Here is a 23,664-nt window from a genome sequence, read left to right as displayed (position 1 = left end):
AATCTGACCATGACTTCTCGGCTGCCATATCCTGGCTTCTAGACTCTACAATTGCTGGTAGAAAGAAATTATTTCCTTGAAGTCTGGCCTGAATTTGACCTCTAGTGTATTCCAGCAATTTTGCACACCATCTCCTTCAGGAAGAACTATCAACTATCCATTCTTCAAAACTTTCTATTATATTTTGGATAGGGGTAAAATATCATGGTTTAGCATTTAAAGCTTTCCATAGTATGGTCTACCACATCTTTCAAATTTACATTCTCCCCACCTAAACCCAATGCTTAAGGCAGACTGAAATTCTCTCATCTTCAAAATACAGGAATGTTCTTGCCCCTTTGCCCACACTGCTTCTCCCACCCAAAAGCTTTCCATACTGTCTCCTTGCCTCTTCAAATCCCAGATATCTTTTAACTCCAACAGATCTTTTTCTCCATAAGGTTTTCCCTGAACACGCACACCTATGAATCCCTTATATTTGTATTTGTATCACAGATTTTTTTCCTTGGATTCCCAAATCACAGGGGACAGTGACTGCAGCTGAGGAAAGAAAAGATGCTTGCTTCTTGGAAGGAAAGCTGTGACAAACCCAGACAGTGTATTAAAAAGCAGATATATCACTTTGCCAACAAAGGTCCATATAACCAAAGCTATGGTTTTTTTCAGTATCATGTATGGATGTGAGAGTTAGACTGCAAAGAAAGTCTAACTTCTTGAGTGCCAAAGAACTGATTCTTTTGAATTGTGGTGCTGAAGAAGACTCCTGAGAGTCCCTTGGACTGTGAGGAGATCAAACCAGTCAATTCTAAAGGAAATCAACCCTGAATATTCATTGGAAGCACTAATGCTGAAGCTCCAATACTTTGACCATGACGAGCTGACTCACTGGAAAAGACCCTGATGCTGGGGAAGATCAAAGGCAAAAGGAGAAGAGGGAAGCAGAGGATGAGATGGTTGGACAACATCATCAACTCAATGGACATGAATTTGAGCAAACTCGGAGATAGTGAAGGACTGGAAAGCTTAGTTTATTGCAGTGCATGGGGTTGCAGAGTTGGACATGACTTAGTGACTGAACAACAACAACAATCACAGATTTATTTTAACTTTAAAATTTCTACTTATGGACTTAAATCATAAAGTTGTTGGTGGCAGTTAGGGCAAAATAAAAATCAGTAGTGTGGCCCACCACTGCCAATAGATTCTGCATATTAAAGTAACGTATTTTTATGTTGAATTCAACAGGGTTTGATTCAACAAAAGCCACAGTGACTTACATAATCCCTCTCTAGTCCTGCATCCCAGTATAGAGAAAACTCATTAGGAAGTAAAAACTGATAATAGCAAGCATTTGCTCAAACAAGCAAGAAAGAACTTTGCTATTTTCAATAAATAGGTATATTTTTACCTGTATGCTGAAAATTATCAGGAACTACAGAAATATTGTTCATAACAATTTAACTTCAGAGTTTTCCAATATATACAAACAGAAAGAATATTCTTTCAAATTCTTGCCTCTAATCTTATATCTTTAAGAACATTTAAAAATTTTAAAATGTCTTTATTTGTTCATATTTTATTATTTTATTTATTTATTCATTTTTGGCTGTGCTGGGTCTTTGTTGCCGTGCAGACTTTCCCTAGTTGTGGCAAGTGGGGGCTACCCTCCAGTGTGGTGTATGGGCTTCTCATTGCAGTGGTTTCTCTTGTTGTGGAGTGCAGGCTCTAGCGCTCATGGGCTTCAGCAGTTACAGCACACGGGCTCAGTAGTTGTGCCTCTTGGGCTCGAGAGCACAGGCTCAATTGTTGTAGCACATGGGCTTATTTGCTTCATTGCGTGTGGGATCTTCTAGACCAGGGGTTGAACTTATGTCTCCTGCAATGGCGGGCAGATTCTTTACCACTGAGCCACAAAGGAAGCCCTCTTTAAGAGCATTTTTAACAATGTATGTAACATTTACTATGTTCTCATTTCATCCTCATAAGTCTTAATAACATAAGCATGTTCAGCTAATCTTCCTAAGAATACAATGAAGAAAGAACTATTACATTCCAATTTCTTTGCATAGAAATGAAGTAACTTTCCCAAAGTCACCTAAATAAGTGACCAAGCAGAGAATCCAAGCAACTTGACTGGAGAGTCTATGCTTTTAATTACTGTCAATGTATATAGAATCAAGCATTTATTTACTCTCTAGTGAAATACTTCGCTGGGGGTCTTTAGGGATCATTCAATATTGACAATTACATTTGCTCATCCAGTTATCCCGTTATTTTTTCTTTTGTTTATTAATTTAGCAGACACTTACTGAGCACTTGTTATGCACCATATGTTGAGATACATAATAGAGAACCCCTCTCTTTATGAGGTATTTGGGGAGACAAATGTGTAGAAGACAATAAGGGCAACATTATATTTTATGTGTTATGTTAGACATTTGAATAGAAGTAAGAGGAATACAATTTGTAATTAATACAATAAATCTGAGTGGGGGCAGGGAGTTATAATACTGTGCAGAGGAGGGAAGTCTTGATTTGAACCTAAAAACAGAAAGTATTGGCCTCAGAGAGAGAGGAACATTCTAGGCAGAAGGAGTTGCTCTGGAGAGGTTAAGTGGTTGATTAGAACTGAAGTATGCATAGCAATTAGCAAAACTGATCCTAGAAAGGAGGCAAGTGCCAGATCAATGGGGCCTTGAATACTTTGCCAAAGAACTTGGACTCTCTTCATCCACCTGTGAAAAAATTTGAAGATTTTGAAGCAGGGGTGTAATTTTATCTATTTTTCACTTGATAAAGATAATTACTACAGCAGTGGGGAGGATGAATTGGAGGACAGCAAAAACTGAGGCAGGGATACAAGCTATGTGATTCTCTATAATTCAGGAAAGAGATGAGAGATTTAACCAAGTTAGTAATGGAGACGAAAAGGAGGAGATAGACATGAGAGTGAGGAGGGTAGAGAGAATACGGACTGGTCCTCGATTTCATGTGAAGAGTACGGGAAAGAAGCAATCTGTGCTAACCCTGGAGTTAATCCTGGGGAAGAAGCATATTTTGGAAAAAAGACTGTGACTTCTGTTTTGGACATAATTCCTTTGAGCTGTGAGTTTTATATCTAAATGTATATGAGCAACCAGCTAGTACATATTTGGAACTCATAAGAGTGATTCTGGCTATTACCATGAATTTGGTAATCCATGAATGGTCACTGATGCCCACAGTAAGAAGAGAGGGTTGACTGCCCAATCCTGGGCTCTCCCAGGATTGAAGTGAGGGCTGATAGATAGGGCTTCCCAGGTGGTGCTGGTAGTAAAGAACCCATCTGCCAATGCAGGAGACATAATAGATATGGGTTCGATCCCTGTGTCTGGGAGATTCCTCTGGAGAAGGGCATGGCAACCCACTCCAGTATTCTTGCCTGGAGAATCCCATGGACAGAGGAGCCTGGTGGGCTACAATCCACAGGGTCACCAAGAGTTGAACACATCTGAAGCAACTTAGCACACACAGGAGATAGATGGGCTAGAGGTTAGACATTTACAGCCAGCCTCCTGATTACAATTCCACATAAAAATGATAACATGAAGAGGGTAAATAGCTGGACTTTGCCTCTGGTGGACACTTTTAGAAAACAGTAATGGCAGGGGCCAGAGAAGAGCTGAGACCTGCCCAGACAAGAGATAGACTACATATTTCTCATTTTTGAGGTCAAGAAGACCTTCTCAACTATATACATGTGCATAAAGTCTCTTGAGGGGTCACAAAGGGAGGGGGCATCACTCATAGTAGGTGATGTCAGTCTACCCACAGGCCTTTTCACTAGAATCCGTCTTGGCTAGGAGATGTACACGCACACATGGGAAAGTCCTGAAATAAACCAAATACAGACTCAGAGCCAGAAAAGCAAGATTATTGACCATGGAAACCTGGAAGAAATGCTCCATATAAGTAACTCCAACTACCATGAAAGTTCAACTTTTTCTCTAAGTCCACCCCCATGAGTCTATTCACACATACTCTTTTTCTTCCTAATAAACACTTGTCATTGGCTACTGGCCCATGTGGTCTAGTGGTTAGGATTCAGTTGCTCTCACTGCTGGGGTCAGACTTTATCTCTGGTTGGCAAACGGAAATCCTGCTTCAAGTCACTGTAGGTTGAGGCCTCCCAGTATCAGAAAGCTACCCAACATTTGAGGCACCCACTATCAAAAAGGGAAGACATGACAAAGACAGAAAATAGCTAGGCAGAGGACTAGATGAAGAGCTGGAAAAGAAAGGTATCAAGCAAAATACAAAAGGCTTTCTAGAAGGGAATAGGCACAAGTGGCAAGTGTTATAAAGATACTCAAGATGACCAATACAACTCCAAAGATTGGTGAATATTCTTATTTTTGAAATGTCAATTGACTTAAAATATGAGTAGTGCTATATTTAGAACACATTAAATACTTTCAAATTTAACTAACTATGACTTCTTTAGTGGTTGCATTAATTTCCTAGAGATGCTACAAGAAAGTATGAATTGGGTGGCTTAAAACTGTTAGGGGAAGCACACTGACTGAAACCACCCACCTTGGCCAGGCACCATAGTAACTATTTGTGTGAGTTATACTGTGACAGGAGGTCCTAGTAAGGAACACGGAACTAACAAGCCACCACCAATCAGAACAGTTTGGGAAAGGTCAAAAGGAGACACCACGTGTCCCACCACCTCCCAGAATCCTTCTCACTGGCATCCATCTTGGCTGAGCAATGCGTGTACCACCAGGAAGGACTTGAATCATTAGAATGATTAGCCACAGAAAACCTGGAAACTAATCCCATCATAAAACCTGAGAGTGCAAGCTACGTGGAAGAGCAATTCTCCTGGGTTCCCTTAGCCTACTGCTCTCCACCAGGACAGCCCTTCCCAAAAAAGTCTCTTGCTTTGTTAACATGTGTGTCTCCTCAGACAATTCAATTCCGAGTGCTAGATAAGAGCCCACTCTTGGCCCTTGGAAGGGGTTCCCCTTCCTGCCCAACAAAACCGCAGAAACATATTCTCTCACAGCTTTGAAGTCTGGAAGCCTAAAATCAGGCTATTGGTAATGCTGATTCCTCCTGAGAGTTTTTTAAGCAATAATCTGGTTCCATGACTCTCTTCGCTTCTGGAGATGGCTTGCAATCTTTACCTTGGTGTATAACTAGTCACTCCAATTGTCTTAGGGCTCTAATTTTCTCTTCCATTTTCACAGGGCTGATTTCTTTCCTATTTGTCTTTACCTGACGTCCTCCTCCCTGTGTGTTTCTCTCCTCTGTTTATAAGGACACCAGTTATATTAAAGGCTCACCCTATTGCAGTATGACCTCATCTTAACTAATTACATCTGCAATCACTCTATTTCCAAATAGGGTCACATTCTGAAGTACTAGCAGGAAGGACATTGATATATCTTTTGGGGGGACACAATTCAATCCATAATAGTGGTCAACCCTACACTGAACACTTTCCATATTATCATATTAAATCTCCATAGCACTCTGTAAAGAAGGTGTTATTAGTCCCATTTTATAGATTAAAATTGCTGGATTTCTTCTAGTATATTCTATATGAATGATGCCCTCTGAAGTTGAGTAATATAGAAAGCCTATTTTTATTCCTGGCTTATGAGCCTTTATTTACCAAGTTCTTTTTTCCTTTATCAAATCATTCATAGAATTGCAAAGATGAATATGCTTTTAAAACAATTTATGTAGGAAGAAAGTAGACTCAGAAAGGCTGTTAGCTTACTCAAGGTCATACAGTTAGATCTCCCTGCCTCCATTTCCGATGGTCTTTCTACAACACTATGATATTAAGGGTGTCACATATGATGTCATCTTAATAAGAAAAAATGAACCCAATTGAAAATAGTGGATATCTCCTGCTTTTGCTTAATGGCAGTTCATTTTCCTCTGGTCTTGGAAGAACACATTAATTTTCCTTAAAAACCACCTTGCCCTTTTCTCATTTCATGTGGTTTCTTTTTGGTAGTGGTGGGGTTTAAATCTATTCTTTCATTCCTGTTGAGCTCCAGCAGTGAGCCTATGGCTGCTGCTAAGTCTGCTATGTCAGGCCAATAAAGCCCAATTCCAGGATTTCGTTACAAATATTAAGGAATAAAGGCTATTATTTACCAGAAATGAAGCAGTTAGGGAGTTAACCTTTAGGTACAGGGAATGCCACTTAAGCAGTATGAGGCCATTCTAGAATAAAGCATGGCCAAGAGACTAGAAGCAACTTAAAAAAAATCCTAGATCCAGTCACGTGTGTGTATGTTCAGTCACTCTGTTGTGTCCGATTCTTTGCAACCCCATGTACTGTAGCTAGTCCAGCTTCTCTGTGCATGGAATTTCCCAGGTAAAAATTCTGGAGTGGGTTGCCATTTCCTACTCCAGGGGATCGTCTGACCCAGGGATTGAACCTGCCTCCATTGCGTCTCCTGCATTGTCAGGTGGATTCTTACCACTGTGCTACCTGGAAAGCTCATGTCCAGCCATACTTGCAGATAAATAATGCTCAATTTCTAGTTACAAGAGTCAATAAACTCTTTCTGGATTAAGACAATATGACTTATCAAAAGTTCCCTGACAAATACATTTCATAAATAAACCTGAATAATATATAAAACTGACTTCAAGTAATAATTGTCCAAAATATATTTCATATCAGTGTTATTTATATAATCCTAGCCTCAGCCATAGTTAAGTATATAAACTTTAGTAGAATAATTCTTTACAATCTCAAGGTTCTCACTAAATTGAAAGAATTTGGCTAGATAGCTTTCATACTGAGACTCCCTTCCCCTGTTTACTTGGTAAATTCTATAAAGACACTTTTTTTCTGGGGTCCTCTAGTGGCAAGAACTTAAAAATTTAAAAATCTTGATAAATATGTGAGTATAATATTTGTATTTATAATTTGTAGGCTCTGATATTTTATTATGTTAATATAATATCTAATCTATCCAGAGTATGTTCTGTTATTTGGTTAACATCAGAGCTTATTTATTATAACTTGTCAAATATAGAATTATTTAAAAGGAATTTAAAACTTTCCTTTTAGGATTTGTAATCATACATGTAGTTATTTCAACACAGATTCTTCTTTCTTCAAAAACTGTAATTACAGATTATAATGATCATCCATAGCAACGAAACTGTTAATATTACTTCAACTTCACAATGTGATTTTTTTCTTTTCCCTAAATAGTTAAAATATGCTTTATAATTCATGGCATATGGTTAATGTAGGAGGTTTCAAGGAGCTGATCTTGACTGCTCAGATTCCTTTTGATATTTATTCAATTGATTTCTTTATGTGCTTCTGAAAGAAAACTGTCTTTTTTTAAAAAATGAATTTTGGCAGGGGACTCCTTAGGCTCACTTCTGATCTATTTTACTTTCTGTAAACAACTTCTCTTGGCATGTGAATTGGACATCATGGGTATCATCTCTGTGCTGATGAGAGTCACCTCTGTCTTTCACTTTCTACTGTCTTTTCTGACATTGGGAATGGTATTTTTCAAGTTTTTTTTTCTGCCTCTGAGGTGCTGTATATGCCAGACATTTACTTGGAACACACATAAGCTTTCATCTCTTATGACCTCTGATTATGCAGCAATTGGTCTTAAAGGGTATAAAAGCTGCCAACAACTTTTTCAGGTTTGGCATTAGCCTCAGAGATCTTTGTGCATTTAAATCTCTATATTGATCAAATACAACAAAATGTTACTATTCTCTTCTTCCTTTTTTCCCCTTGTACATAATTCATTATGTATGAATTATTTACCTTTTGGAGAAAGAAAATGTTGGATGGCAATTTTTGTCATGACCTATGTATCATGGCTTTTAATACTCAATATGACTTGCAATTTTTACCCATTTATTCTTAAATTTCAATCATGTATTTTTCAACAACAGGCCTAGAAGCATTGAGAACAATTTTTAAAATTTGTTTTTATTGTACCTGAACTGGCTGTATGGCCCATTTTTTGAATAAGCTATTTCTAATGTTTGCTGTGGTTACTTATAGCAAACAAAATATACATCAAGAAAAAAAAAGTGGAACATTTAGTCAGAATCTAAATTTGTTTTTGCTAATCCATATAAATTTCATTGTTTGAAGAAATTAAGTGTAATATATATCAGTAATATTTTATATCTTATGTAGAATTATCATTATTATGAAGCATGACAAGCACATAGTTAAAAACTCAAATGCTTCTAAATGGTATTAAGTGACCACAAAGAAGCTCTCTTAACTCTTTTGCTCCTTAGAGATAACCGCACTTTACACATTTCTCATTTATTATCCTAGGGATTATAATAATTATGAGTAATATATTTTTACTGGTATTTCTTGATTCAACTGATTTAAATAGATCAACTGACTCCCTTCTAATATACTGACCTCTTCCTGAATTTTGTTACTTTTGTTATTTATTTCTAGCCTTATTCCAGTTAACTCAATGCTGTTAAATAATGATTTAACATTTAAACTTCTATTAATTATTCCATTAACATTTCACTATGTGACATGAAAAAATTTTCGCTAGTCTCCACCTTCTGAATTGTCAGTTATATTATTCTTTTAAATTTGTATAATCTCAAATCTGTAACAATTAATATGATTTTATTTCATTCTTTGCTTATAGATTTATTATGAACATTTGTTTGTAATAAATAAGACATAACAGTTTGCTCACATAATTATTCTTTGTAAAACCCACTATTGAAATTAATTTGTAGATAGGAAGTATAATTTTATCACTAAACCTGTCCTTTGAAGGAGAATGTTTCAGATCTCAAGGTTAAATGAAAGCTTAATTCTTAAGCTCCATTCATTGGATAGATCATTTCCTAGTTCCATTTGCATCTTATATGAATCAGGAACTTTCTTGTAGATGCATTTACTTTATATAAAGTTTTTAGATAAAATTTAGCTTCTACACCTGAATTTCTGTCATTAATTCGATACCAAAACAGCTAAAGGGATGGTTTTAAAACATAAATTTGATCATGTTACCCTCCCCTACACACAAATTTCCCATTACTCCTAGGACAAAACTCTACACCCTGACTCTTGCCTGTGATTTCCTGAATAATATGCCTTCTGCTTACTTCTATGACATTCTTTCCTTCTACTGCCCTCCATGTTTGCTGTTTCATAAACCCCTTACCATTCTGTCACAAATGTTGAGGATCAACAAAATTCTTCTATTGATAAAAGAAATTAGAAAGAATTCAAAGAAATGGAAAGATATCCCATACTCTTTTATTGGAAGAATTACCATTATTAAGATGACAAGACTATCCAAAGTAATCTACAGATTCAATATGACCCCAATCAAATTACCCATGACCTTTGGTGGCTCAGATGGTAAAGGATCTGCCTGCAATGCTGGAGACCTAGGTTCGATCCCTGTGTTGGGAAGATTCCTTGGAGAAGGGTATGAAAACCCACTCCAGTATTCTTGCCTGGAGAATTGCCATGGACAGAGGAAACTGGTGGGCTACAGTCCAAGGGGTTACAAAGAGTCAGACATGACTGACTAAACACAGCATAGAACAAGTAATTCAAAAATTTATATGGAACCATAAAAGATCCAGAGTTGCCAAAGCCATGGTGAGTAACACAAACAAAGCAGGAGGTATAAGACTCTGAGACTTCAGACAATACTACAAAGCTACAGTAATCAAAACAGTGTGGTACTGGTACAAAGACAGACATATGGATAAACAGAACCAAATAGAGTCCAGAAACAAATCCACACATTTATGGTCAATTAACCTTTGACAAAGGTAAAAATACAGTGTCTTTAGCAAGTGGTGCTGGGACAGTTAGATGTGCTCACTTGTTGACTCTTTGCAACCCCCTGGACTGTGGCCTGCCAGGCTCCTCTCTTCCTGGGATTATCTCAGCAAGAATACTGGTGTGGGTTGTCATTTCCTCCTTCAGGGGATCTTCCTGACAGAGAGATGAAACTCACATTTGTTGTGGCTCCTGCATTGCCAGATGGATTATTTACCATTATTAGTTACCCGGGAGCCCCTGGGAAAGTTGGACAGTCACATGTAAATAAATGTTAGAACATACCCTCAGAATATGCACAAAAATAAACTCAAAATGGTTTAAAGATTTAAACCTAAGACACAATACCTTAAAACTCTTAGAGGACAGCATAGGCAAAGCATTCTCTTATGTACATTGAACTAGTGTTTTCTTAGGTCAGTCTCCCAAGGCAATAGAAATAAAGGCAAAAATAAACAAAAGGGATCTAATCAAACTTACCATCTTTTGATGATAACCTAGGGAATGGGAGAAAATACTTGCAAATGATGGGAATGACAAAGGCTCAGTTGCCAAAATATACAAACACCTCATACAACTCAAAACAAAACAAATCAAAACAAAAAAGTCAACTCAATTAAAACACAAGACTTTAATAGACAATTCTCCAAAGAAGACATATAGATGGCCAGGAGGCACATGAAAAGATCCCCAACATCATTAATTATTAGAGAAAAGCAAATCAAAACTACAAAGAAGTACCATCTCACACCACTCAAAATGGCCACCATTAAAAAGTCTCCAAATAACAAATGCAGAGAGGACTGGAGAAAAGGAACCCTTCCACAGTGTTGATGGGAATGTAAGTTGGTGGAGCCACTATGGAAGACAGTATGGATGTTCCTCAGAAAACTAAAAATAGAATTAACTTAAGATCCAGCAACCCCATTCCTGGGCATATACCAGACAAAATTGTAACTTAAGATACGTGCACCCCTATGTTCATAGTAGCACTATTCACAAGAACCAGAACATGGAAACAATTTAAATGTCCATCAACAGATGAATGAATAAAGAAGATTCAGCCATTAAAAATAATAATGTCATTTGCAGCAACATGGATGCAACTAGAGATTATCATACTAAGTGAAGTAAGTTAGAAAGACAAATACCATGATACGATATCACTTATATGTAGAATTTAAAATATGACACAAATGAACCTAACTACAAAACAGAAAGAGATTCACAGACATAGAGACAAGACTTATGGTTGCAAGGGGTATGGGAGAGGGAGATGGACAGACTGGGAATTTGGGTTGGTAGATGCAAACTATTACATTTAGAATTTATAAACAACAAGGTCCTACTGTATAGCACAGGGAACTATATTCAATCTCCTCAGATAAATCAAAATGGGAAATAATATTAAAAAGAATCTATATATGTGTCAAAGTGAGTAACTTTTCTATATAGCAAATATTGGCCAACATGGTAAAGCAACTACATTTCAACTAAGAAAAAAGTTTTCACCTCAGGGTCTTTTCACTTGTTTTCCTCTTTACCTGGAATTTGCTTCCTACAGGTTTTCATGTGAATTTTTTAACCCAGTTCCCTGACACATCACATTTTCAGAGAAGCCTCCATTCATCAGTTCAGTTCAGTTCAGTTGCTCAGTCATGTCCAAATCTTTGCGACCCCATGGACTGCAGCATGCCAGGCCTCCCTGTCCATCACCAACTCCCAAAGTTTATTCAAACTCATGTCCATTGAGTTGGTAATGCCATCCAACCATCTCATCCTCTGACGTCCCCTTCTCCTCCCACCTTCAATCTTTCCCAGCATCATGGGCTTCTCAAATGAGTCAGCTCTTTCCATCAGATGGCCAAAGTATTGGAGTTTCAGCTTCAGCATCAGTGCCTCCACTCTTACCCAAACTCAAATAGCCCTTGCTCTCAATCTCTTCTATCACTTTATACTGCCTTAGTTCTCTTAGCAGCTGTCAATCCTTTTCATTATACTATACATTTTTTGTTTATTATCTGTCTGTTACATACTAAGGTCCCATGAGAAGGCCTTTGCTATATTGTTGTGGATGCTATAGTCTCAGCCTTTTCTATTCTTCAGAAAGAAGCTACTCAATGGATATTTGCTGAAAAATGAATGTATGATTTACGCTCACCATACCACCAAGATCAAATATCTTTAACAGACTTATTACTGATGATGAAAATATTTTATATATGTGCTGTGCAGTCTAGTAGCCACTAGTTGCATGTGGCTGTTAAGCCCTGGAAATGTGAGTAGTGTGGCAAAGGAAACAAAACTTAAATTCAAGTGCAAATGGGCATGTGTGGCTAGTAGCTAGTCACTAGTGACTAGATTTGCTAGCTTCACAATCACATGGTTCAACAACACCCATACCATTCTTGTATTTAAGGACATTCTTTTGGAAATTTAGGACTACTTTTCTAATTTAGTCTAATTGTTCTCAGGGAATTTTTGCACAGCTGTCCTCATGGGATTTCTTTCTCTTGAGCTCATGTACCATGTTTTTAGAATCTATATCATGTGTATGTATTTTAAATTTCAAAAACGATTTCAGAAAGAAAGAGTTTCTTATTCTTTGCATGTTGAACAATTCTTTGTTTCTGACCCTCACTCTACAAATAGTTTGGCTGGACCTCTGCAGCTCCCCACCACAACACTACCCCTCCATCATACCTCTGGCAATGGCAGCCTGTTCTTACGTTATAGAGGTAATGTATTTTCTACTCTCTCTGTACTCCTTCCCAATTTGGAACCAGTCTGTTGTTCCATCTCTAGTTCTAACTGTTGCTTCTTGACTTGCACACAGATTTCTCAGGAGGCATGTAATATGGTCTGGTATTCCCATCTCTTGAAGAACTTTCCACAGTTTGTTGTGATCCACAGAGTCAAAGGCTTTGGCATAGTCAATAAAGCAGAAGTAGATGTTTTTTGGAACTCTCTTGCTTTTTTGATGATTCAACAGATGTTGACAATTTAATCTCTGGTTCCTCTGCCTTTTCTAAATCCAGCTTGAACATCTGGAAATTCATGGTTCACGTACTGTTGAAGCCTGGCTTGGAGAATTTTGAGCATTACTTTGCTAGTGTGTGAGATAAGTGCAATTGTGTGGTAGTCTGAACATTCTTTTTTTTTTTTTTTTTTTAGTATTTTCAGTTTTATTTTAAAAATGCACACACAACAAAGATTGTCATAAGTCATTTCTTGCCTCTACTTGCATTCAGCACTTGCTCTTGAGCAGCTTTCTTTGCTTTTACCATTTCAACCAGTTCCTTGTATCGTTTCATGCAGTCCTTCTTTGTCCTGCTAGGCACTGCTTCTGCTATTTTTTCCCATCTTTCAGGTGTATTTACTGGGTATGTTTTCAAAGCTTGTTCCAAAAGCTTCTGTTCTTCTGTTGTCCAAGGGGTGAAATCTGTGCATGGACCTTCAAATCGTTCTGAAGGTGTTGCATTGTCTGCCTGAGGCACCACACCATGTTCTTTCTTAAATTTATCAAAAGCCTTTTTATTTATGTCATCCTTTTGATGAGGGTCAAGTTTTTGAAGGCTCTTTGCTTTGCCGATAACATCTTTGGCGGTTCTCTTAACTCCAGAAGAAGAATGTATGTTCATGTAATTAGCAATAACTTCCCATCTTGAATTTGTTCCAGCAGGGAAGAGATTCACAGCTTTAATGAGTAATTGCAGATCATCTTCTGACCAATGTTTACTTCCGTTTCCACCTCCGCCAGCTGACTTCTCTGCATTCTTAGATGCTTGTCGCATACGAGCCTCAGCTTCCTCTTTCTCTTTTCTAATTTGCTCATTTATTTCTTCTATCTGTTTTTCCAGAGCAGCCTTTCCTACTTCTTTAGTAGATGATGTGAGTGTTTCATTCAAGCACTGTAAACTTGCTAATTCAAGCCGATCACAAAGTTTTTCCACTTCTTCCATCATTTTAACATGTTCTGCCTCACTGTCAGAAAAGTGATTCCAGGTCTTGCATGAGTTTCGAAGTTTTTGCCTTTCTTTCTTAATGGCTTTTTTCTGGATATCTTTTTCCTTCTTTGCCAATAATGCTTGTTGTCTAACTTCCTCCTCTTCTTTCTCCTTTGCTAACCGAGCAGCTTCTAATTCAGCTTGTCTGTTTCTCTTTAGCCTCTTGCTCCTTTCGTTTTGCGTCTGCTTTTGCTTTCTTTTCTGCTTCTTTCTTGGCTTTTTCCTCTTCCTTAAATTCTTTTATCCTTCGGTCACAGCTATATGCATTATCAACTAATGTTCTTATTCTGTTCATTTCTTCTTTTTTCCTTTGGGCCCTTGTTGCTCTGTTCTGCTTTTCAATCCATCTCCTTTCGTCACGGCATTCTGCTTTTCCTTTTCTTCTTCTTCTAAATAAGAAAATTCTCTCCAAGAATCAAAATTATACCAGAAAGAATAAAATGCATCTACATCTTCAAATGATGAATTCATATCACCCAGTTTAGGGACATTTTTTTTTATTTGACCACCTGGAATTCCTTTCAAACACTGGGGAAAACACTTCGAAGAAATTGTCCTTTGCTTCACTTTTAGAAGGAACTGAGTTATCAAAAGTAGGATCTACACTGTTAAATGCTCGTCTTTTCACTGGATCAGATAACATTTCATAAGCTTTAGCTATGCAAGTGAAGTAGTCATTATCTCCTTCTTTTATTGGTTCACCAGCTGCTTTCCGTTTGTCTGGGTGATGTTTTAAAACCATTGCTTTATGAGCTGCTTTAATCTGTCTCTGTGTAGCTTTGTATCTTACGTGGCCAAGTCCAAGTACTGCATAATGATCTTGGTTCTTCCAGTCTTTGGGATCAAGTGTTTTCAGCATGGGAAACTCTTCTAACTGCAATTCTTCATCTTCCGATTCCTCTGATAACTCTTTCTTATCCTCCAGTTCCAGAGGTCAGAGCGTGGGTGATGGCGGTGCCCTGGCCCTCTGCAGCGCTTGGCAGGAGCAGCATGATGACGCCGGAGCCAGCCCCGTGGGCGCAGCGGCTCGCGTCCCAGGAGGAGGGCGCTTAGAGTCCCTCCAGCTCTACCTCTCTGTCCGAGCCTTGCGCCTTGGCTCGACGAGGTCCAGGAACCGGCGCATGGAGACTGCTAATAACTACTTCCGGGATGAATCCTTCTGAACATTCTTTAGCACTGCCTTTCTTTGGGATTGGAATGAAAACTGACCTTTTCCAGTCCTGGGGCCACTGCTGAGTTTTCCAAATTTGCTGGCATACTGAGTGGAGCACTTTCACAGCATCATCTTTTAGGATTTGAAATAGCTCCCCTGGAATTCCATCACCTCCACTAGCTTTGTTCCTAGTGATGCTTCCTAAGGCCTACTTGACTTCACATTCCAGGATGTCTGCTCTAGGTGAGTGATCACACCATTGTGGTTATCTGAGTCATTAAGATTTTTTTAATTTTTGGTACAGTTCTTTTGTGTATTTTTGCCACCTCTTCTTAATACCTTCTGCTTCTCTTAGGTCCATACCATTTCTGTCCTTTACTGTGCCCATCTTTGCATGAAATGTTCCCTTGTTGTCTCTAATTTTCTTGAAGAGATCTTTAGTCTTTCCCATTCTATTGTTTTCCTCTATTTCTTTTCATTGATCACTGAGGAAGGCTTTCTTATCTCCCCTTGCTATTCTTTGGAACTCTGCATTCAGATGGGTATATCTTTCCTTTTCTCCTTTGCCTTTAGTTTCTCTTCTTTTCACAGCTATTTGTAAGGCCTCCTCAGACAACCATTTTGCCTTTTTGCATTTCTTTTTCTTGGGGACGATCTTGATCACTGCCTCCTATACAGTGACATGAACCTCTGTCCATAGTTCTTCAGGCATTCTGTCTATCAGATCTAATCCCTTGAATCTATTTGTCACCTCTACTGTATAATCATAAGGGATTTGATTTAGGTCATACCTTGATGGTCTAGTGGTTTTCCTTACTTTCTTCAATTTAACTCTGAATTTTGACATAAGGAGTTCATGTTCTGAGCCAAAGTCTGCTCCTGGTCTTGTTTGTGCTGACTGTACAGAGCTTCTCCATCTTTGGCTGCAGAGAACATAATCAATCTGATTTTGGTGTTGACCATCTGGTGATGTCTATGTGTAGAGTCTTCTCTTGTGTTGTTGGGAGAGGGTGTTGTTGGGACAATGTGTTCTCTTGGCAAAACTTTGTTAGTCTTTGCCCTGCTTCATTCTGTACTCCAAGGCCAAATCTGCCTGTTACTCCAGGTATCTCTTGACTTCCTGCTTTTGCATTTCAGTCCCCTATAATGAAAGGGACAACTTTTGGGGGGTGTTAGTTCTAGAAGGTCTTGTAGATCTTCATAGAACTGTTCAACTTCATCTTTTTCAGCATTACTGGTTGGGGCATAGGCTTGGATTACTGTGATACTGAATGGTTTACCTTGGAAACAAACAGAGACCATTCTGTCATTTTTGAGATTGCACCCAAGTACTGCATTTTGGACTCTTCTGTTAACTATGAGGGCTACTGTATTTCTTCTAAGGGATTCTTTTCCATAGTAGTAGATATAATGGTCATCTAAGTTAAATTCACCCATTCCAGTCCATTTTAGTTCATTGATTCCTAAAATGTTTACTCTTGCCATCTCCTGTTTGACCACTTCCAATTTGCCTTGATTCATGGACCTAACATTCCAGGTTCCCATGCAATATTGTTCTTTAGCATTGGACTTTACCTCCATCATCAGTCACATCCACAACTGGGTGTTGTTTTGGCTTTGGCTCCATCTATTCATTCTTTCTGAATTTATTTCTCCATTGTTCTCCAGTAGCATATTGGGTACCTACCAACCTGGGGAGTTCATCTTTCAGTGTCCTATTTTTTTGCTTTTTCATACTGTTCATGGGGTTCTCAAGGCAAGAATACTGAAGTGGTTTGCCATTCCCCTCTCCAGTGGACCACATTTTATCAGAACTCTCCACCACGTCCCTTCCATCTTGGGTGGCACCATATAGCATGGCTCATAGTTACATTTAGTTAGACAAGGCTGTGGTCCATGCAATCAGTTTGATTAATTTTCTGTGATTATGGTTTTCATTCTTTCTGCCCTCTGATGGATATGGATAAGACCGTTATGGAAGCTACTGACTAGCAGGTTTTAACTATAAGATGCACTAATGGGTGAGGAATAGGCAAATCTACCCATTTAAAGTTCCAAGCAAAAAATAAGGAAGCTTGACACTGGTTTTCAGCACCCACATAAGAGCTTTGTTGCTCTTCAGGCATACTGTTTTACTTCTTTAGAAAGCCAGCCTCTTCTCTTAACCCCAGGGGTATGTGCCACCATTTTCAGTGGCTTCAAATACATGGAAGTGGGGAAAGGAAGTAAGCAGATAGGAAGGGCAATAGCAATTTGATAGAAATTTCATTAGTCACTCTGGGTTCTGAGTGCTTTTCCACACCTGCAGCCTCTCTGCTGATTTGGAACTTCATTGTTCCTAAAAGAATGGCTCTGACAGTTTTACTTGTGGGTACTTGGGGCTGTATACCCTGCCTCTCTGATTACTAATCTATCTATTCAAAACCACCTATTTGATGGTTTCATTTGAAAATATTCATTGAAATCTCTAGAGATTTATACTCTTATTCTTGAGATTACTTCAGATTTGTTTCCTTTTTTGTGCACTGTCATTACAATTTCAGGCCATTTTCAGGGCAAGGCAAAATTAAAGCAAGGTTTCATCTTGCTCTTATTAATGGCTATGTGTATTGTGTAATACTCTTGATACTGGTTATGCATGTTCAATCGCTCAGTCGTGTCTGACTCTTTGCAACCACCTGGACTGTACTCAACTAGGCTCCTCTTTCCATGGGATTTTCCAGGATAGAATACTGGAGTGGGTTGCCATTTCCTCCTCCAGGGGTTCTTCCCAACCCAGGGATTGAACCTGTGTCTCCTGCATTGGCAGGAAGATTCTTTACCACTGTGCCAGCTGGGAAGCCCAGATATTGGTCATATGTATTATGAAATACTGGTAGTTTGTTTAATTTTATCTCCTCTGAGCTAATCTCTTTTGTCAACCTTCTATACACCATTTATTCTGAAGCCCTCAGAATCTGTATCTTTATATGTAAACCATGCATTAAAGATGTTTAAGGGTATGATATATATTTTAGTCCTAAATTAAATCTATACATACCTTGTACCTATTAGTTTATTACCAATTTCTACAAGCTGTCAATAAATACAGCAAATGAGTCTTAACAAAAATATTTTAGTGTATAAATTATCATATTTTGTCTCATCATTAGTCTAAGCAGAAAGGTTCAGTCTAACAAAAATATTTATATTCTAACTTTTAATATTCCTTGCAAGTCCAGAGATGACATTGTGATAATTATTTTCATTTAACATGTACCAAATATTACATGTATGCTGCCCACAATATTAAAAAGTTGCACTGCTTCCTAAAAAAAAGCACTTGAATTAAAAGCTTACATCCATTTTCCTTTTCTAAGGTATACTAATACTGCCTTATACATGTATATGCTTATGGATATATGGAGAAGGCAATGACAACCCACTCCAGTACTCTTGCTGGGAAGGTCCCATGGATGGAGGAGCCTGGTAGGCTGCAGTCCACGGGATCGCTAGGAATCAGACACGACTTCAATTTCATTTTTCACTTTCATGCATAGGAGAAGGACATGGCAACCCACTCCAGTATTCTTGCCTGGAGAATCCCAGGGATGGGAGAGCCGGGTGGGCTGCTGTCTATGGGGTCGCACAGTCAGACACGACTGAAGCGACTTAGCAGCAGCAGAATGGATATATACTTAATGTATGTAGAGGGTAGAAGTGTAGCAGAAAGCCCATGAAAAGGGAGAAAGAAGACAGGAGACAGAATAGCCATGGCATTGGGAGAGACAGGAAACAAGTAAATGTGAGGGGAAAACAGTTAAGTCTAAGATTTACTTATTGAACAGAGGTAGCTAGTGGCCTAGTAAATGCTAACCTCTCTTGCAGAAACTGAGGTGAAGTTGGCCAATCCTGAAACTGTCTTTGGGTGCCCAGGAGCCAAGAGGATGTTCTTATCATAAGAGCAGACATTCTGCTGCAGTTAGCTGCCTGTGGTTACGGGAAAAACTGCCCTTCCTACTTACGACAAACGTGCCTTCAGTCAGCAGGAAAAGGACCTGCCATCCCAGGTGCAGAACCCTGAGAATCAAGTGGTCTCTCTTCCTCTACCCCTTCTTATGCTTTGGTAGATAAGCTCTACACTGGAAAAGGAAATCTGATTAATATTTGATTAGTGGCCACATCTATTATTACTTATTTAGCACCTGTGTGAAGGCAACCAATACTCTGACATGAATCAGTAAAAAATAATTAAGTGAAAGTGAAAGTTGTTCAGTTGTGTCCGACTCTTTGTGACCCCATGGACTATACAGTACATGGAATTCTCCAGGCCAGAATACTGGAGTGGGTAGCCTTTCCCTTCTCCAGGGGATCTTCCCAAGCCAGGGATCATAGCAGGGTCTCCTGCATTGCAGGTGGATTCTTTACCAACTGAGCTATCAGGGACGCCCAAAAGTAGAGTTTAAAAAGGAGACCAAGTTGAATCACCACAGAAGATGGCTCTCCTAAGGCAGATACACTTCCCTGGATCAGACAGTAAAGAACCTGCTTGCTTGCAATGTGGGAGACCCAGCTTCAGTCCCTGGGTTGGAAAGATCCCCTGAAGCAGGGAATGGCTACCCACTGTAATATTCTTGCCAGGAAAAAGCTCATGGACAGAGGAGCCTGGCGGGCTACAGTCCAGGTGGTTGCAGACAGTCAGACATGACTGAGCTATTAACACTTTCACTTTTAAGGCAGATATATTTGATGAAATGGAAGAGTAATTAAAAATGTGCACTCAGAATTTTTAAGGTGACACAATAAGATATTGTGAAAGAAAAGGAAAACACATTAGGGAAATTAAAAACAGGAAGGGCAACACTGAAAACTCGGTGCTCATCTTTAAAAATATGGAAGACCTTAAAATCACAAGGAAATGGAAACTCTCAAGTGAAGATATAAAATGTAAAGGAGGATTGATTCAGGATATCTAGAGCGCATACTCTGTGAGTTCTAGCAGGAGTAAAAAATTGAGGAGGAGAAATTTCCAAAGAAACAACTGAAGAAAAGTACCCTGGAATGGATAAAAAATGAGTTTTCCTCAAGGAAACACTGAGAGCTAGTCAGAATTAGTAAAAAGAAGACACATTCTTAGACATATAATGAGATGATCTTATGTATTTCCAGACAGTGGCACAGATGGTAAAGAATCCACCTACAATGCAGGAGACATAGGTTTGATCCTTCGGTTGGGAAGATCCTCTAGAGGAGGGCATGGCAACCCACTCCAGTATTCTAACCTGGAAAATCCCCATGGACAGAGGAACCTGGTGGGCTACAGTCCATAGGGGCACAAAGAGTTGGACACGACTGAGTGACTAAGCACAGCACAGCAAAGCAGATTAATATCAATGTCCCTGGTTAATAAATGGTTATATACCCTAGTTTAATAAAGAGTTAATGCCATGAATAGGCAATTGTCTGAGAAAGAATAGAAAAAGGCTAATCAACATAAAAATAATGCTAAATAACCCATATATTCAAAGTTACACAAATTTAAAAGACTATCAGATATGCAGATGATATCACCCTTATGGCAGAAAGTGAAGAAGAGCTAAAGAGCCTCTTGATGAAACTGAAAGAGAGTGAAAAAGTTGGCTTAAAGCTCAACATTCAGAAAACAAAGATCATGGCATCCAGTCCCATCACTTCATGGCAACTGGATGGGGAAACAGTGGAAACAGTGGCTGACTTTATTTTTTTGGGCTCCAAAATCATGGCAGATGGTGATTGCAGCAACGAAATTAAGATGCTTGCTCCTTGGAAGGAAAGTTATGACCAACCTAGAGAGCATATTCAAAAGCAGAGACATTACTTTGTCAACAAAGGTCCGTCTAGTCAAGGCTATGGTTTTTCCAGTAGTCGTGTATGGACGTGAGAGTTGGACTATAAAGACAGCTGAGTGCCAAAGAATTGATGTTTTTGAACTGTGGTGTTGGAGAAGACTTGAGAATCCCCTGGACTGCAAGGAGATACAACCAGTCCATCCTAAAGGAAATCAGTCCTGGGTGTTCATTGGAAGGACTGATGCTGAAGCTGAAACTCCAATATTTTGGCCACCTGATGTGAAGAGCTGACTCATTTGAAAAGACCCTGATGTTGGGAAAGATTGAAGGTAGTAGGAGAAGGTGATGACAGAGGATGAGATGGTTGGATAGCATCACCGACTGAATGGACATGAGTTTGGGTAAATTCCAGGAGTTGGTGATGGACAGGGAGGCCCCCATGCTGCAGTTCATGGGGTCACAAAGAGTTGGACATGAATGAGTGACTGAACTGATCTGTTTTTACAACCAATTAGATTGTTAAAAATTAAAAAGATAAATAACAGGTAGTGCTAAGTAAAAAAATCAATGGGCACTCAATCCTTTAAGAGAATCCTCCTCCTAAATCATTACAATATTTTGGAAAGTAATTTGCAGTACCTAGTTTAAAAAAAAATCACATATCTTTTAGTTTAAGAATTATATTTCTAACAATCTATCTTATGATAGTAAGAGCATGATCTGGTTGTAAATTACAGAATAGTTTATAACAGGAAGAAAAGGAAGCAGGAAGCAATCTAAACATTTATTGTTAAGTGAAAGGTTAAATAAAATATAGTACACTGAATAATATAGGACAGACATAAAAATGAGAGATATTTTTATGTTCTAATCTGATATATGATATGTTGCAGCATAGCTATCTCCCCCTAATATTATTTCATTTTTCTACTGTAACAAAGCCCATTTGTTTTATTATTTTATTTAACTTAAAATTTAGATATAATTCACATAGTATAAAATTCACTGTTTTAAATGGTTTTTAATTCTGTGATTTTAGTATAGTCACAGAGAGATGTGCAAACCATTACCATTATCTGGAGATGCTTAAAAATGTACCCAGGGTTTGTTTTGACCAGTGTGGTAAGACGTACAGATCAGAAATGACAGTCATGAAGGTAGACGTTTTTACACTCAGAGATCTCTAGAAACAGGAGGCATAGCATACAACAAAGGGCCACATGCGGGGAGAACCAGGGTTGGTCTGTACCAAGAAGCAGAAAGGGGAAAATGTGGCCAAGAACCTTTGTTGGGATTCTGGCAGGAAGGAATGGGTGAAGCAGTATAAGCAGCTAAGCAAATTTAAGAATGACTACTTTAAATAATCCTTCAGGCTCTAGGGTATAGGGGATGCTCCTTGATGTCTGATACTTGGCCCTGTGGTGATGAGGATGGTAAATAACAGCTTGGGCTATGACTGCTCAATAAAGGAAGTGGAGAGTGTGGGCTTTAGACTGGTTGGTTTGTAGATGAAAGGTCCACTTGCAAGTGAGTCCTTCACTATCTTGAGGAAGTGGCTAGCCCTGGAAGGATCAGTCTTTCCAAGATCAGTTAGGCCCATAAGTAAAAATATCAGAAAATACAGAAAATTAAAAGGTATGATTAACAGGGATAACATGATCACCAAGGTAAGAACTACATATCCCCAGACTCTCTTGCAGCTGTCCTAGGCACAGCTTTCATTCAGTGTTCTCAATGTGACCAGCAAGCTGTGTTCTCTCTCCTGCTGGCTAGGGAGGGTAGACAGGATAGATAGAACAAGGGCAACATCTTGGCCTACGAGGTTGAAATCTCAAGGAGGGGAGTGGAAAAATGAGACAGACGGAATCTGACTACCTAATGATCATAGAACTATAACGTGGGGAAGAAATTAATTTTATCTTATTTTAAACCACCATGATTCTAGTCATTTAGCTAGAATTTAGTCAAACATAATCATTTAGTCATAATCTTAAGTAATATAATTGCTAAATTAGAAACAAACAAACAAACAAACGAACTGCCACTAACTTGCAAAGCATGACTTCAGTTCTGCTCATTAAACAATACATAGAGAGATATAGATAGAGAAGTGAAGTGAAGCGTTAGTCGCTCAGTCGCTTCTGACTCTTTGCAACCCTATGGACTGTAGCCTCCCAGGCTCCTTTGTCCATGGGATTTTCCAGGCACGAATACTGGAGTGGGTTGTCATTTCCTTTTCCTGGGGATCTTCCCGACCCAGGGATCGAACCCAGATCTCCTGCATTGCAGGCAGACTTTTTACCATCTGAGCCACCAGGGAAGCCCACCTATATAAATTTACAGAAAATTTAGGAAGCCTATATCTGGATTATTAATAGTGGTTAACTCTAGGGATTAAGATAGCACGGCAGAAGGATAATCAGATTACTTGTTTAAAAATAATTTTTAAAATGGCAGGGTTATGATTCATTTTTACTCTTTATATTTTCAGTTTCATTCAAATACAAATTTTAAAAAGTCTGTTTTATTGTCTTAACTTCTTTTGTTAAGCAGATATTGAAAGAAAACATAAATTATAATGAATAACTCAATCATGGTTACACTAAAAATTGTTGCTGTTAATAATGTATTTGTTTTCCTAAAATATCTGATGTACTTCTTATTCCATTATTTCATGATTCACCCTTTGAGTCTGATATTGTATTTTATTGTTATCTATTGATTACTTATACATAGAAACAGTCATGCTTGTAACTATCAAAACCAAACAAATTACTTTTCTAAAAATATTTTAGAACCCATATAACAGATACCAATCACTTCTTTGTTGTTTTATTTTTAGGGAAATATCCTTTGCAAATT

General features: G+C 38.4%; 1 protein-coding gene and 1 pseudogene across 1 annotated transcript in view; both read right to left on the bottom strand.

Moving 5' to 3' along the window:
* EPHA6 (EPH receptor A6) overlaps positions 1–23,664 on the bottom strand; it is a 975,318-nt gene that overhangs the window by 197,105 nt on the left and 754,549 nt on the right. The window lies entirely within an intron of this gene.
* On the bottom strand, positions 12,997–14,849 carry LOC138434403 (dnaJ homolog subfamily C member 2 pseudogene; annotated as a pseudogene).

Source organism: Ovis canadensis, chromosome 1 (assembly GCF_042477335.2).
Source record: "Ovis canadensis isolate MfBH-ARS-UI-01 breed Bighorn chromosome 1, ARS-UI_OviCan_v2, whole genome shotgun sequence".
NCBI classification, from domain to species: domain Eukaryota; kingdom Metazoa; phylum Chordata; class Mammalia; order Artiodactyla; family Bovidae; genus Ovis; species Ovis canadensis.
Note: the sequence above shows the minus strand (reverse complement) of the source record. Positions and strands in the feature narration are given on the sequence as shown.